Source organism: Emiliania huxleyi, assembly GCF_000372725.1.
Source record: "Emiliania huxleyi CCMP1516 unplaced genomic scaffold EMIHUscaffold_109, whole genome shotgun sequence".
NCBI classification, from domain to species: domain Eukaryota; phylum Haptophyta; order Isochrysidales; family Noelaerhabdaceae; genus Emiliania; species Emiliania huxleyi.
In genome coordinates this window covers 178,644-189,737 of record NW_005201851.1, presented here as the reverse complement: position 1 = coordinate 189,737, position 11,094 = coordinate 178,644, and positions in this window count along the sequence as shown.

Here is an 11,094-nt window from a genome sequence, read left to right as displayed (position 1 = left end):
GCGGCGACGGCCCGAGCGCCGCGCCAGCCGCCGCCGCAGCAGCGCCGCCGCCGGCAGCGGCAGCAGCGGCAGCAGCGGCGGCGGCGGCAGCGGCGGCACCTCCTCCCCCCTTGGACGACGCGTGTGCGGGCTCCGGCGCTGTCGGCGGCGGAGGAGGGTCTGGTTCGGGCGCCTTTGCGCGAAGTGCGTCGAAGCGCGCGGCGAGGGCATCTGCTATCTCCGCTGCTTCGGCGGGCTGCGGCTCGGCAGCCTGGGTTCGGGGGTGGGGGTGGGGTGGGGGTGGGGGGGGTGGGTGAGGGGGGGGGGATTGGGTGGGTGAGGGTGAGGGTGAGGGTGAGGGTGAGGGTGAGGGTGAGGGTGAGGGTGAGGGTGAGGGTGAGGGTTAGGGCCGGCAGCCTGCGCTGCTGCTGCTGCTGCGGCGGCGGCGGCGGCCTCGTCTGCAGCGCCCCACTCCCTGTAGAGACGGGCCTGCGCAGAAGGGGGGGGGGGGGTGAGGAGGGCACTGGCGTGTGAAGGAATGGCAGTCGGGTGTGCGGCCCAGCTCTGGTGTGTGGGGAAGGCCTTTGGGTCCTCGGCTCGATCTCGGCAAGATGCAATCTCTCCCCATATCTCCCCGTACCTCGAGGCCTAGATGCGGACTATCTCCCCGCATCTCCCCCTATCTCCCCTCACCTCCCCATATCTCCCCACATCTCCCCACATCTCCCCTCACCTCCCCATATCTCCCCGCATCTCCCCACATCTCCCCTCACCTCCCCATATCTCCCCGCATCTCCCCACATCTCCCCTCACCTCCCCATATCTCCCCGCATCTCCCCACATCTCCCCTCACCTCCCCATATCTCCCCGCATCTCCCCACATCTCCCCTCACCTCCCCATATCTCCCCGCATCTCCCTCATCTCTCCCCATCTCCCCATATCTCCCCCCCTATCTCCCCCATATCTCGCGCGCCTTGACGTCCTCGAGAGCGTCGACGACGGTGAACATCTGGCGCTGCAGCGCGCGGAACTCCGCCGTCTTCTTGTCTGGCTTGGAGGCCATGACCTTGGGGGAGGGGGAGGGGGGGGAGGGGGAGGGAGAAGGAGAAGGAGAAGGAGAAGGGTGAGGGTGAGGGTGAGGGTAAGGGTGAGGGTGAGGGTGAGGGAGAAGGGTGAGGGTGAGGGTGAGGAGGGGTGAGGAGGGGTGAGGAGGGGTGAGAAGGTGAAGGTGAGGAGGGAGGGAGGGGAGAGCGAGAGGGGGGGGGGGGGGGGGGGGGATTTTAGGGGAGGGGAAGGGTTGCCTAAAAGGGGGAGGGGACCACCGGGTGATCTGGGGCCCTGGGAGGGAGGTAGGGGAAAGGGAAAGAAAGGGAAGGGGAAAGGGGGAAAGAGGGGAAACCAGGCCCGGACCGGGAGGGGGAGAAAGGGACCGAAAGGTCCAAGAGACCAAAAAAAAGGAGGGGAAGGAGGGGGAAAAGGAGGGAGGGGAGGGAGGGATGGGGCCCCCCCCCCCCTGTCATAAAACTTGGGGGAGACGGAAACAGGAGGACGTACCCCTCTGCGTACTTTTTGCCGTTGAGGGCCTCGTACCCGGCGGAGCGCTGCACGCGGGGAGGCGGAAGGCGGCGAGCTGAGACCCAGCGCACGCCACTCCCGGCAGCAGTGGGCCACTTGCGGCTGGGAAGGCGATCCCTTGCCGCCGCTCTCGCGTTCCGGTGCGTGGCTGTGGCGCTGCTGCGCGCGAGCGGCTGCGGCGCGGCGATGGTCTCGCAGTGGACGGCACGCGCGCACCAGGCGGCGACCCGCCGAGGAGAGGAGAGGTGCGGTGCTATGCGTCGCTCTTCTCCGGCGTGCCTGCTTCTCGGCGGCGTCGTACAGGATGGAGAGGCTGTAGAAGCCGGGCTTCTTCTGGCCCCAGGTGCCCAGCTCGCCGCCCTTTCTTACCAGAATAGCCATCTTCTCCTTGGCCGTCTTCGCAACCATGACGGCTCGCTCACGAGCTCCGGCGGCTATCGTCCGGCGGGTATCGTTCGGCGGCTATCGCGTCTGGCCGAGGCTCTTGCCGTCGCCGAAAAAGAATTTAAACAACATAGTCTCTCACAGCAAGCGAGAGAGAGAGAGAGAGAGAGAGAGAGAGAGAGAGAGAGAGAGAGCAGGGGGTTCAACCAGGCGACGGAGGACCGTGGGCCATCGCGGGGACTGCTGCGTACGGAGGACGCGGCAGGCAGATCCGGATGGTCTCACCCGGTGGGAGGCACCGAGGCGTCTGGGACGCTCCACTCTACCTTAAGCTCCTGAGGGGCGCGTGGTTTTAACCACGTAGTACGACTACAGCCCACCACAGACACCCTCCCTCTCCACACGTGTGCACACACCCTCACCCTCTCCCCTCTCCTCTCTCTCTCTCTCCTCTCTCTCCTCTCCTTGTCTGTGCTGTCTGCCTGACTCAGGCACTAATTCTGCCGATGCGTGATTGTGTGTGGGCTGCTCCGAGGGGGCCCTGTGCGATCCGATGGGTAGGGAGTCTGTGCCCGGGCGGTGTCCGGTGCGGAGTCTCTCTCTGATCCCACCTGTGGTGTTGGGTGTGAGGTCGTGGAAGCTTCGATCCCAAGGGGGGGAGCCGAGCCCACTCATAACCAACTCTCAGGGGCAGTAGGTGGGCGAGCCTCGAGCGCGCTCATCTCGATCGTCAAGACGTTGCTACGCGCGGTCTTCCGCGGGGGGAGCTGCGTCGACGGGTGCGGGACCGCGGCGCAGCCAGTGCCGTGGCGATGCCTCCGGCTGTTTGCGGCGGGCGGCTTGCTGCTCGCTGCGATGGCGAAAAACTCGTCTCGCCACACGCCAAGGGCTTATGCTCTGGCGAGACGTGAGGCGCATGCGCCCAGGAGGGGAGGGGGCATGTGTAACGACACTGCTAGAGATGCCTTTCGGGGCCCAGAGATAAAACTTCTGTGATGCCATGCGTGACCTAGTAGTGTCCCCAGCTATGGGCGTGTCCACGTTGGAGCCAGGTGTGGTGTGGGCGCGAGAATAGCTCCGCCGTTCATGGAGGCAACCGATGCGAGTCGACTGGTGTGTGTCGTCGTGGTTTCGTATCAAGAATTCTCTCTCTCTCACAGCAAGCCTGCTCTAGTCTCACACGTTCGCCCCTGTCGCCTGTCTGTGTTGTTGTGCTGTTGTTTGTCTCTTGGCACCTTGGAGTGCTGGGGGGGGCGACAGGGGGGACGTGGCCTGAGTGATGTGTACGCCCACTCAGGATGTGTGGCAGCCCGCTGGCTGTGTGTCTTGTGAGCTTGTTTGTGTCTGTGTGTCGCTCGTGCGTGTCGTCATCATCTGTCTTGCGTCCACCCATACCGCGTTGGTGTCCAGTCCGAGCCTGACTGTTCTTCACCTTACTACATACAGCACACAGGCTCGACACAGGTGTGAACCGAAAAAGAATTCGTGCAGCACGTGTGGTGTGTGTATACTCACTCACTGCAACATACCTGTGCCTCGTCCTGTCCCCACACTGTACTACATCGATCCACAGAAGCATGCTATGCATTATCAGGGTGCCCCCGCCGCCGCCGTCAAGCGCCTCCACCTCTGTGTCCGCGACCCGCAGGCCCAGCGCTCCCAGGGCCAGGCAGGGCGATGCCGACACAGACAGTCTTCACCGCAAAACTTCCCGATCAACGTGCGGGGCAGCCGGCAGGCAGTCGCTGCCGCCTCCAGCGGGGGAGTCGACGGCTATGCGCCCCCCTAGCGCCTAGAGGGCGCTCGCGCTAACCAGAGCGGATTGCCGAGGTCGAGCGAGAGCCTCTAGGGTACGATACTTCCGGGCCGGTGTGCGGGGAGCGAACCTTAACGACCGCCCAGAAGCTTTCTGAGCGAACCAATCGGGCCAGGATCATCAGCATATGTCCCCTCCACAACATCGTGGGCGTTTGAGCGGTATTTGAGGAGCACCGCCACTCTGAAGTTCGGCCGGGTGGTCTGCAGACCCCCCCCCCCGGAGCAGCAGAGGCTCCGTGGGGTCGAAAAGTCGACGCTGGGAGTCGCACTCGTCAAACCGTCGCAACACCACGCGGTACGCACATACCGCCCACATCCCCTCCACCGCTGAGAAGGCGCAGATCGACCGCCGGGCCGCGTAGCCGTCGTTAAGGAGCGGTTTTTGGAGCCGTACGAAGAGGTCCCAGACGGGCGAAGATGCGGTTTTTCGACGACCACACGCGATGTGGTATCTGCTTTTTGCTAAAAACGGGCCGCCTAGTGCAGCATCACTAGTAAGACACGCAACCACACTGAGAGCTCCACACTAGCTGGTATAGGCGAGAACCGACGGCGTCACGGTCGCCGGAGTGGACGCACTGCACACACACTGTGACCGTGTCGACGGTGTGACAGTGCGCGACACAACCGTCGGCGCCGCGCTATCGCGGCGCCCCGCAGTCTACACGCCTCAGGCACACCCCTGAACGCGCCATGGGCGCGCAGATACACCGCAGCGCCGTGGAGAATCCACACCTGGCCGGTCCCGAGCCCCGTCCTGGGCCTCCAGGCGGCCGAAGATCGGCGTTCGGGCGGGATGAACTTGTCGGAAATGGAGCAAACTTGGCGCGGCTCGTCGCTCGCGGTACCGGGTGAGCCTGGATAGGGCAAAATCTGGGGTGAATACGAGGGACAGAGGTCGCAAGTTTGTCGCGCAAGTTTGCGCGGCGTGGCGCTGCCCCGCTGCCGAGGGCGCCACCAACCCGTGGCGGCGGCATTTCCAGCCCAAATTGGGCGTTCCGTGCGCCTTGCCGGCGAGAGTGGACGGGCTGTGCATCGTGGGGGGGGGTGAGTGGGAGGGAGGTGGTCGTGTGCCTACTTTGTCGGCCGCGCGCGAGGAAAATACTGGGTGTGAGGCGCGCAGGAGGCGAGGATGGGCGCGCCGGCGGTCGAGCCGCCGAACAATTCGACGTGGCGCAGCTCCGCGCCGGCGGGCACGACCGAGCACATGCTGTCGGCGGCGGTCACGCGACGAGGGAGAGCCGCAGGAGCCCTCTGTGGAGCAGGCGCGCGAAAGCAGCGATGAGTGGCGCTTCGTCAGCCACCTGTGGGCGGTCATCGGGGTCGCGGTCAAGCTCGCGACGGGGTAAATCTGGTGCTTCTAGTATCACTGGTGGGCTGGGTGTGCAGCAGCATCGCTCAAAAAGAGGCAAAAAACTCGGCAACTGTTTGGAGTGTCTACTTTCTCGACACACCGTTCTCGGCCCGGCCGGAAAGCTGGCTGGTGGTCGCGCGCGGCGCGTCAGCGCCACTCCGACTGGTCGGGCACCTCGGCTGGGTCCATCGGCAAGAGGCCCGCGCCGTCGGGCGGCCCCGGCAGCGCATGATGCCCCTCCGAGAGGCGCTGACGCCCCGCCGAGATCGCGCTGGTTTGGCACGAAAAACACGAGGCGCAAGGGGGGGGGGTCAAGTATCGTACCCTAGAAGCGCGCGCACGCGGCTCGGCACGTCGCCCGCCTGTCTGTTCACAGCTAGAGGGGGGGGGGGGGGGGTGCGCACCGAAGATAGTTCGAATAAACTAGAGCCCGGCGGCTGAACTCGAGCGAGAGGGCAGAGCGAGCGCACGCGCAAGTCCAGGGCACCCCCCTGCTCTCGTGACTCGTCGGGTGCTGCCTCGTGGTCGGGAGAGGGACGAAAAAAAACGACACCTCTACTGTGAGAAATATAAATAAAAACGACACCTCGTGCTGAATAAATAAAAAAACGACACCTCTCACTCTACTGTGAGATGGGTAAAAAGGAACAGGTCCCCGCCCTTGCGATCCTTTGTGCAGGGTTCTTTGTGGGTAGGGTCGGCGAATAGCCGGGGTCCGTCCTCCCGATCGCACGGGCGGGGGGACTAGCACTAGCCGTCTTCCACATGGTCCCTCGGGTCCCTGCTGCTCCTAATCTCTTCGTACATCCTCCTGCTTGAGAGGGATGACCATGAGGGTGGGGTGCACGTGTACGGCTCTACGGCTCTACTAATTTCCTTTTCAATGCACAATGGCTCCGTCTGAAACACCCTCCGGTAAGTTCGGTGCGCCTGCCCGCGCGCGCCCGGGCGACTCGACGGAGCTCAGAGGCCGCGACGCGGACGGAGCACAGGCGACAGGGTTTTCAGGGACACGAGCCAGAGCAAGCTCTCGGCCTCTCGCGTCGGCAGCACAGGCCTGCACGAGGCAGCTCAACACTGTGTACTGATACAAGTGGCTCGGCGCGCGTCGCTCGGTGAGGCGAGCGGACGGGTGCAGCTGGGATGACGGTGTTCGCGTTCGCAGCCAGCGGGGTGAGACGAGGTCGGGAACCCACCCCGGTGCCCCCGCGCCCACGACTAAATCTTCTTGGGCAGCAGCTGGTTCGACATGTCCTCTCCGTGGCCTAGGCGGCTGCAATCGCCCTTGCCCCACGTAAAGACGGCGCCGTCGGCGGCGAGAGCGATGCTGTGCTCGGCTCCAGCCGACACAGCAACGACGCGCCCGCCAGCCAAGGCCTCCACCTTCTTGGGCAGCAGCTGGGTCCGCGTGTCGCCGTGGCCCAACATGCCGAACATTCCCCAGCCCCAGCTCCAGACGGCGCCGTCGGCGGTGATGGCGAGGCAATGCATTGATCCAGCCCAGACAGCGACGACGCGCTGGCCAGCAAAGGCCTCGACCTTCTTCGGCAGCAGCTGCTGGTGCGTGTCGCCGTGGCCCAGCTTGCCAAAACCTCCCGAGCCCCAGCTCCAGACGGCGCCGTCAGCGGTGATGGCGAGGCTGTGAGCGGTCCCAGCCGACACAGCGACGACGCGCCGCCCAGCAAAGGCCTCGACCTTCTTGGGCAGCAGCTGCTGGTGCGTGCCGCCGTGGCCCAGCTGGCCAAAGCCTCCATAGCCCCAGCTCCAGACGGAGCCGTCGGCGGCGATGGCCAGGCTGTGGTCGTACCCAGCCGAGACAGCGACGACGCGGTAGCCAGCAAAGGCCTCCATCTTCTTGGGCAGCAGCTGGTCCTGCTGGTGCGTTTCGCCGTGGCCCAACCGGCCAAGGGCTCCATAGCCCCAGCTCCAGACGCTGCCATCAGCGGTGAGGGCGAGGCTGTGGACGCATTCAGCCGACACAGCGACGACGCGGTAGCCAGCAAAGGCCTCGATCTTCTTCGGCAGCAGCTGGTTCCGCTCGTCGCCGTGGCCCAGCTGGCCAAAGCCTCCCTGGCCCCAGCTCCAGACAGAGCCGTCGGCGGCGAGGGCGAGGCTGTGCCCGGTTGCAGCCGACACGCTCACGGCGTGCTCACCTCCCAGCGGGGAGGGGAGGAGGGTCGGCGTGTTGAGCCGCGCCACGCCCTCGCCGTGCCCGAGCAGGGCTGGGTGTCGCTCCTCCGAGCCGCACGACGAGAGCCGCCCCTCGCCGTCGATGAAGAGGCTGTGATACTGGCCTGCCGCCGCCCTCGCCGGCGGGCTGGACTCGCGCAGCAGCGCCGAATAGCACAGCCACCGCACGGCGCCCTCGCCCTCTGGCTGCGCCGGCAGCTCGAAGCCGCGCTCTTGCGCCCACAAGCGGATGCCCTCCACCGCAAGCGAGGCGTGGAAGAGGAGCGAGACGGCCGCGACGCGAGCGATGTCGGCGGGGTCGCAGCGAGAGACGACGCGCACGAGGAGGTCCGTGGGGAGGTCGAGGAGGCGGGTGGGCGGCGGCGTGTCTGGCGAGAGAGCGGCGGCGGCGGCGGAGGATGCGAGGCGGCGCGAGCGGCGCGAAGGGGCAGACATCGCGAGAAAAAGAATTTTTCCGTGTTAATAATACCCTAAAGCCATGGCTCAGACACACACAGGAGGCGTGGGCCATGGCTGGTGGCACGTTGTGGCCATGGGCGCGATGGCCTCGGCCACACCTCTCCGATCCGGCCATCAACGCTGCCTCTCGGCCATGTGGACACCTCTCTCAGCCATGCATGGCCACAACAACACCTCGTCGGCCACACAGGCTCGAGTTCAGCCATAGTTGCTGAGTCTGGCCATCTCTGCCAGATTTTGGCCACAGCCAGCTCAGTTTTTAGCCATGGCCAATCCACAGATGGTTCAGCCATGCGGCCGATGGTCATATCGGCCGATGGTTCTACACCGCCGCCACCGGGCCCGCTGCCAGCCTGTACTCCTCAACCGCCCAGCTTGGAATGCCGCTGAAGAGCGTCGATATCTCCGCACGGCGGCGAGCGAAGGTGGCGCCCGCCACCTTCCACGCAATGTCGGAGAAGGCCTCTTGGCCATCACCAGAGCCGCTTGCGTCGGCCGCCCATGCGTTGAAGCGCTCTTCGTAAGCGAGGCCGAAGTGCTGGCGGGCGCGCTTCCAAGCCGGGAGCTGCTCGCCGGGGTCCTCCTCGCCCTCAATGCCCAAAAGGGAGGCGGCTCCAACTACAAGCATAGTTGGACGGCCGGGGTGAGGAGGGGAGGGGGGGGGGGGGGGGCGATCGATGTGTCAAGGGCGGAGGCGATGCGGTACCGACAAGCTTGAGGCACTTGCGTGGCCAGTAAGGGGGCAGCGGGTGCTCGGTGAAAAAGTCGTACCAGAACTCGCGCTCGTCCCAGCTCGGCTCGTGTGCCGCGTACAGCCCGTCTCCAAAGTGCCTTGACCGGCCATATGTGGGACGCAAGCGGGGACGTCCGACTTGCGCCGGGTGTTTCTTTTTCAATGTGTGGCTCTGACGATTCCAGAAGGAGGACTCTTTTTTCCAGTGTATGTAGCTCTTTACTTTTTTTGTTGTAAAATTCTTGTTCGCTGTCCGCTTTCTCTTTTTAGTGGTGTACCTGTGTTAGTGCCAGTGCGCGCCAGTCCCGTCTTTTATAAAATGAACTCGAGGGTACAGGACGCGGCACAGACGGGGCACAAACGCCAGGCTACAAAGACGGGGAGGCACGTAGTGACGCAGGGGAGTCTAGGCGACGGCGGCGTCCTCCGACGCCGCGGTGAGCCTGAGCTCGGTCGCAATCTCTTCCGCCGCCGCGAGCTGCAGCGCGACTGACATGCGCTGGGCCTGCAGCGACAGCCACGACCGCGTCGACCAGCTCGCCTCGTCCTCGTGCTGCCGCTTCGAGAGCACCTTGTCCTTCATCTGGTAGAACAGCCGCTTGACCGCGTTGCACCACCCGCCGAGGGGTAGCTCTCTAGTTTTTCATTTATGTCCAGTCAAAACAATATACCTACGACAGTCAAAACTTATACGGTGCCGGCTCGGGCCGGAAAAGAGCCAGACACTGGAAATGGACCAGGTCGCGCGCGAGCTTTCCTGTCCTATCACCCATCAGCTGTTCTTGGAGCCAGTAATGACCCGCGACGGTCATGTCTACGAGCGTGAAGCGATCGAGCGATGGCTGAGAGCAAACGACACCAGCCCGGTCACTGGTCTTCTGTTGTCCGACAAGTCGGTGACTCCACTCCACACTATTGCAAACACAGTGCAACATCTGGTTGGGCTCGGACAACAGTGGAGGGTCTTCAGTGTCATGGACACCAGAGATTGGTTGCGTCGCAAGCTGCAAGCGAGCACCACCAATGCAGCCAATCGCGCCGACATGAACGACCTACTTGCTCGCGCCTTTACTGGCAACAGTGACGAAAATTTGCAAATTGCACAGCTTCAGTTGCACATACAGCTGGTTCGAATGGCAGACGATGGCAGGCGTGACGCGCAGTATGTGATCGAGCAACTCGCATCTTTTGGAGAGCGCGGTGACATCAGCAGCGGCTGGGCTCCAAGCGAAGGCGACGTTGTCACGTGCACCGCCGCTAGAGTAGGTTTCTCACGGTTAAAGGTCATGATTGACTCCGTCCCTTCAACCCCTTGGCCTACTGTGCGGGGTGTTCTGGGCAAGACCGGCCTGGTTGAACGCGTTGATGAGGACTCGTCGTCAGTGTTGGTGAGGTTTGCTCATGAACCGGAAGACCTGTGGTTGCCACAGATTTCCGTTGTTCAGCACTGCTAGTTTTTTCTTCACTGCCAAGAGCATCTATGCTGTGCTAGCCGCTTCTCTCCTTCCGTACCAGTCACCGACGCATGGCCTGCTGGCTCGATCGTCGGCTTACCCGCGGGCGGAGCGGGGCGCGGTCGCGAGACGAGTGTCCCGCGCATCACGTGTACCAAAAGGTTTTCGCTGAGTTGAATAGTTTTGTTCAAGAGGGTCTCCTCCCCACATATGCTGAGACCCTAATGAACCCTAATGCAACGAACCATATGGCCGTGGGGGCTAGGCGCTGTGCCGCGCCATGGGCATGGCCGAGCGCGGCAGAGGGCGTGTGCAAAATCTGGCCATGGCTATGGCCGATCGCCGGCTATGGCCCGATGGCTCAATCATCGGCTTAGCCATGGCGGAGAGGTGTGGGCGCGGTCTCGCGACTCCCGGCTTGCCGGGCGTGGCCATGGCTGCAGCGCCTCCGAACCATATGGCTAGGCGCCGCGCCATGGCCGAGCGCGGCAGAGGGCGTGTGCAAAATCTGGCCATGGCTATGGCCGATCGCCGGCTATGGCCCGATGGCTCAATCATCGGCTTAGCCATGGCGGAGAGGTGTGGGCGTGGTCTCGCGACTCCCGGCTTGCCGGGCGTGGCCATGGCTGCAGCGCCTCCGAACCATATGGCTAGGCGCCGCGCCATGGCCGAGCGCGGCAGAGGGCGTGTGCAAAATCTGGCCATGGCTATGGCCGATCGCCGGCTATGGCCCGATGGCTCAATCATCGGCTTAGCCATGGCGGAGAGGTGTGGGCGTGGTCTCGCGACTCCCGGCTTGCCGGGCGTGGCCATGGCTGCAGCGCCTCCGAACCATATGGCTAGGCGCCGCGCCATGGCCGAGCGCGGCAGAGGGCGTGTGCAAAATCTGGCCATGGCTATGGCCGATCGCCGGCTATGGCCCGATGGCTCAATCATCGGCTTAGCCATGGCGGAGAGGTGTGGGCGTGGTCTCGCGACTCCCGGCTTGCCGGGCGTGGCCATGGCTGCAGCGCCTCCGAACCATATGGCTAGGCGCCGCGCCATGGCCGAGCGCGGCAGAGGGCGTGTGCAAAATCTGGCCATGGCTATGGCCGATCGCCGGCTATGGCCCGATGGCTCAATCATCGACTTAGCCATGGCGGAGAGG